A 5,885-nucleotide genomic window follows, 5' to 3' on the forward strand; every position below is an offset into this window, starting at 1 on the left:
GGACACCTGGATCCCGCCCAAACCATGCTCAGTGCTGCCCGCTCCACGGATTTCTTCAAGCACTGAGGTGCCTGCCCACCCACCTCCTCCTCCCCCCCCCCCCCCCCCCCCCAAAAAAAAAAAACGAAAAAATCGGCACACCAAAAGTGTTGTGCAAAGGCAACTGGCCTATATAATGGTTGGACCTGCCTATCTTCTTAATTTTTGTTAATATTAGAATTCCGTCAGCACTTTTCCCAGCCCACACAATGTTTGCATTTAATGTATATCATTGGAGACGAATTATGGTGGTATATCCTACAAGTATAAATAAATATCTATTGTTTCCTACAAGCACTGAATCCGCGAATTGACTCAGCCATGGCTCCGTTAAACAAAGGCGCATTCTTGGCGGCCAGCCCATTGTTCAGTTCCTGAGCCACAGCAACACGAATCCCAACAATGCAGTGCCATCAGAAGTTAGTCGACATGCATTTATTTTTGTCTCCATTTCTGTGCTCCGGTTTTCTTCAAGAAAGCATGATGAGCTCAACAGTATGCCTCACGAGAGCGTGCACGCGTTTCCTACGCAAGCACTGGCCGCAGCTGCATGTTATTACGCACCGCATTGCTCTAAACGCGACCAACACCTTCAGCTGCAGCAGCACTGGTACTTTCAGTGCTTGCAGCGCTCTTGCGGCATGGCGACAAGGCAAGCATGCGAGCGAGGAGAGGCCGACATTCACAGTGGGGCAGGCACCCTCTCACCCGACATCTCAACTGCGCATGTCCGTGCGTTTTCCGCGGCCGCTGCCAGGCGGCGGCACCGGTATATTCGGCAGTGCGCTCCGCGGTTCGTATTTGAATTGTCCATGACTCTACGTATGTACAGCCGGTAAAACGCTTGTCTATAACAGCGATTTCAACTCCAACCAGCTACAACCGAAAACTGCCGAAACATACTCGTTCCAAACATGTCGGATGCAAAAGCGAAGGGCTAAGACTTCATTATTCCGCAGTAGTTTTATTCAAACCCCGCTCCGGCGGGGCAGGATACGGCTGAGAGTACGAACGCTGTGTTATAGACAAGCCTTTTACCGGCTGTACGTATGTATATAAGCACGTACGTAAGTACGCATGTATGTGCCGTCTGACGTTATTATAAAAACACCACTAAAGTGATGTTCGCTCGCGTTATTTTGCTTTACGCCACGTGTGGCACTATTTGGCACTTCCAAAAGTTTTTGGTTGGTTACTCTAAAAACGGTAGGCTGTCTTTAACGTAACCTAGCACAAAGTACGCTGACCTCGCCATCCTAACGTAACCTGACCTCATATTACCTTATGTAACCAACGGCAGTAATCATTAAAAACTCTTCAGATTAAATAAAAACCTAGATAAAAATTGTTATCGAACCGACATAGCCCAGGGAGGAGGGAAGACGGGTGCCTTCAATAATGAATAGAAGTCAGCCTGGCAGCGAGCTCGGCTTGCTACTCCATACGAACACAGCCCAGGTGACGGGGTGTTTAACTTGCATTTCATCGCTTAGTGGGATGTCGTGCCGCCTCCCCATTCAGTCACATTTGTTGGTCACATACGCATCGTTTGTTGGCGGTAAATGTGCGCTTTTACTGCAGGCTGCATCCAACACCTAGGTGTCCCCGGATCACATTTCCCATTAATGTGTCGTGGCATCGCCCGGGAAATCTTGGTAGTGCAAAGCGTTAAATGACGCATAGAGGCCAACAGAACGTCGCCGCATGCACTTAGGCAGCAACAGTAGGAGCTACAAAAAACGTTAAGAAGTTTTTTTTTTTGTTTCTGCAATTTCACATTGTCCACAGTTTCATTGTCTCCACAGATTCATAGTCAGATACGTGGCAGATACATGGCACGGTTCATGCATGGCAGCTGATCAAAATGACCTCACTTTCACAGTACGCGAATTGTCTACAGCCCGGAACATCACTCAGTAGACTACAATACACATCAAAGGAGCACGTGCTGGAAAAAATTAATAGCTTATGTAACTACGTTTACGTGTTTAATTAATGCGCCGAAGCTACGTTTGGGCTATGGGCGCGCCGTTGTAAAGTAATGCGGAATAATTTTGACCACCTGGAGATCTTCGACGTGCGCCGAAATCCTCGACACACAGACGTTTTCGCTTTTCGTCCCCATCTTGAAAACGGCTGCCGTAACCTGCAATCGAACACGCGTCCTTGGGCTCAGCACCACAACTTCTTATCCAATTACCACCAAGGTGTTTTTTTTTCTTTACAGATAAATATACAAGATACGTAGGAGGTTCCACAGTAGGTAGGCAAGGGGCTGCGCAGGGTAGGGAGGCCAGAAACCGCCTCATGTCAATGTTTCGAGATTTCATTGAGGCGGACAAAGAGAGGCCTGGGTAATATTGACACGACATCCGGGTAACAAATATAGAGCTTTTTTAAGAAATTATGACATCGCTACGGTAATGCATTGGTCCGCAGCAGCGAGAAGAGAGAAGGTTAAGTATGAGGCTCAGCCCTCTAAAATCTTCCGCATGCTCGAGAGAGCGTACATCAAAGCCAGCTCGCACGGGTACTACGGGAAGTGACACGCGCTATTGAGGCTACTACTCACGCCTATTCAATCTATATATCGGGCTAGACCCCGTTCCCGAAAACCTTCTTTGCGAGCTCCCAAATATTTCTGATGATTTGAGAGAATCAATCGATTCTCCAATAACGGAGTTAGAGTCCGTAATTAAAAAGCTTCCCTGAAACAAGCGTCCAGGGGCAGACGGGATTGTCTCAGAATTTTATCAGGCTTCTCAAAAAGGTTTAAGCTCTGTCTTCGCAACAGTCGTCGAGGAAACATTTCAAAAAACTACTCCCCCCTTCCATGAGAAATAGCTACCTGGTCCGCCTGCCGAAAACACCACAATTTGGTTCAACCCCAAGCACATCTAATTTCCGCACGATTTCCCTTCTGTCTTCGGACTACAAAAACCACCACGGCGATTGCGTGTTGGCAAAATTTCCGCCTGTGTAGTGTCCACCACAACTATTCAACCTTGTCAAACGTGCGTGAACCAGTTTTCTCGCTTGGGCTATGTACGTGTGGTGTATGGTTCGGCAACGAAAACAGCACTGAGAAGGCTAGACCCAGTACTCCACTTGGGGCTTCGCCTCGCGTCAAGCGCATTTGGCACTAGTCCCCTAATTATCCTGTACGTCGAGTGCGATAACTGGTCTAAAGATCGCCAGCGAGCATACATGTACCTGCTTTATGGTTTTAAAATCTCATCAATGTCTCACCATCGCTTTAAATCAGATTTGTACGATACACAAATATCGCAGCTTCTGCTAAATCGCCCATCCTTCTCCACACCCTTCTCTCACAGAGTTAGAGAGGCAACATCGGAGCTTGCTGTCTCCTTTTTAGATACCATTAAAACTTCTGTAGCAGATTTTGTAGCAGCATGGCATCTCCTGCCTGTATAATGTGGCGTATCTTTCATACATATAGAGAAAAATGGAGCGCTTAGGTATGCAATCCGGCAGCAATTTTCTAGAGCAGAAAAATTAGTCTGCAGAATTTTATACTTGTGCCTCAAAAGCTGCCACCTCTGTGGCGTGTGCTGCGCGCGGACCCACGTTAAATGTCGTTTATGGAATAGCCGTAAAGGTGCTATGCACTAGCATCTTTACGGCAGAGACTTGTAGTATATCAAACGTGGAAAAACTGCGCGTGAGACACTGGCAAGACAACATGAAGGATGACGCCAACATGGCGCACAACATAAACAATGTAGCCAACAGGCACAGAGTGCCGATAGTGTTTTATGCCCCTCGCAAGTTGACTAGCTTGTGCCCCAAGATCCTGAAAGGATCAAACAAGGCCACAGCATGCCTAAAGAAGCATGCTACACAGTTTGTGCAATGCGCTACTGGGGTTGCATACCGCTCACATTCGGGAAGGTATATAAGGGCCACATTGGCCGTTGTGTCAATGACCGCTTGAGGGAACACCAGCTATCAATGAAAAACGAAACAGTGTCTCATCTTCCACACCATTGTTTCGCCTGTGAAGGCAAGCCATGTCAGCCGCTGTTGAATGAAACGAAAGTGCCGAGCAGAAGCCGTGAACGAGTCTGCCGCGAGTTGATAGAAGCCTTTTTATCCGTAAAAACCATGGAAATTGTGTGAGCGGACCTTCTGTTATGTTGTACGAAAGTGAGTTTGAATTTTTGAACAGGAAGGTGCATTGAAAAAGAAAAAAACACACGAAAAGGCAAAGGGAAAGGGAAAGGAAAAGAAAATAAAAAACTGGCTGCTTTGTGCGCGTGTGCAATAGATAGTATATATTTATGTTCGTTTTTGTTTTTTCAATAAAGCTAGTCGTGGGTCTGCGCCCATCCGATCCCTTCCTTATTGTCTTGTCTCTCACGCGCAGTTTTTCCACCCTTGAAATGCAGTACCAACTAGCCCAACAACACGCGGTATTAAGCTTATAGTACACTTCTTGTTGTTAATCATAATCATAGGGGGTGAGACACAGGGAAACCGTCCTGGGGTGAAGTGAAGCGCGGAGATTAGACAGGTTTAGTTGGGCGCGCGCTCCAGAGAAGCGTACTCCCCGGAGGGGCGGATCGCGACAGCGCATGCGCCGGACGCCACGCTAACGCCCCGGCGATGCGGTGCTACACACGCAACGGGTGTGAGCGTATGTATTCCGGTGGCGCTTGCGGGGCGCTCCGGACCGGTGATGTTCCATACGGGGAGAGAGAGAGACAGAAAACGCTTTTTGAAACAACAGGGACGTGGCAGGGGAGAAAAAGGGTTAGGAAACTTCCCTTTTTCGGGGAATTTACGGCTGTAATTTGAGCATAAGGGAAAATGGGAATCTTTAATACATACAGGGAATTTTAGGCGCCGTGGAATTAAAAGGGAAGAATAATTTCAGTTAACCGGAACTCACATCATTTATTACTTTGCTGTCTTTTAGGAGGTAACATTGACACTTCATCGAGATTTATGTTCGACTATCCGCAGTCAGGTTCCGGCAAGCCACAAGCATTCTAGACCGCTTCCAATTCAGTTCATAAAACACTAGGGAGCACAGAGGAAAGAATGCACTATGAGAAAGAGCCAGTAAAGCGTGAAGCGGCGGCGGCTGAAGGGCAGCATGTATTCCTCCGCAATATACAAAATAAGTATTTCGAATGCGCCTTAGTCCAAGTGCGGTCAAAAAGACATGTTGCCTGCACTTCCGGCTCTGAGCTAAAATTATCTAAATTACCCAACCATTTCTTGTTCCTTTCCATGCGGACAGTTTTAACCTTGATCTTTAGCATGCAAAGATACATGCTGTTTGGTACAAAACGTGAAATACATAGTCCAATGCGACTGAGCGGCAGGTGTAGTGCAATTTAGTTCACACTGAAGCTCTGCTTCTCTGAACGGCGTCTGCGTCTGGAAGGCTACGTAAAATAGAAATAGATGACAATGGCTAACGCCCCAGAACTGACAGGACTCCACGTAAAGGTCTATCAGTTGCCAAAAGAGAATGCAGGGAAATTTGCAGGGACTTGAGAAATCTGCTGGGAAAAGGTTAAAAAGTATACTTTTTAACATTTGTAATTTCCAATTCCTAACATTCCCATTCCTACTTTTAGAAGTTCCCTATAGGGAACTTCTAAAATTCGTCCCTCCAGTCCCCGCACGGGGCACCTTGAGCAATCTTGGTGACGGTACTGGCGATACCGCGGACCCCGAGCCCCCAAACATAAGCTGGATCCAACCGTGGCGATGTGTTTATAGGTGGAGGGTTAGAAACCACGAACGGTGGCCGTCGGAGCCCAGGTCAAGCTCCGGCGGATGGGCTCCCTGTCTGTTCACCAGGCAGGGAGCTC

Source organism: Haemaphysalis longicornis, unplaced genomic scaffold (genome assembly GCF_048455015.1).
Source record: "Haemaphysalis longicornis isolate Haplotype H1 unplaced genomic scaffold, Haemaphysalis longicornis Haplotype H1 scaffold_5, whole genome shotgun sequence".
Classification (NCBI taxonomy): domain Eukaryota; kingdom Metazoa; phylum Arthropoda; class Arachnida; order Ixodida; family Ixodidae; genus Haemaphysalis; species Haemaphysalis longicornis.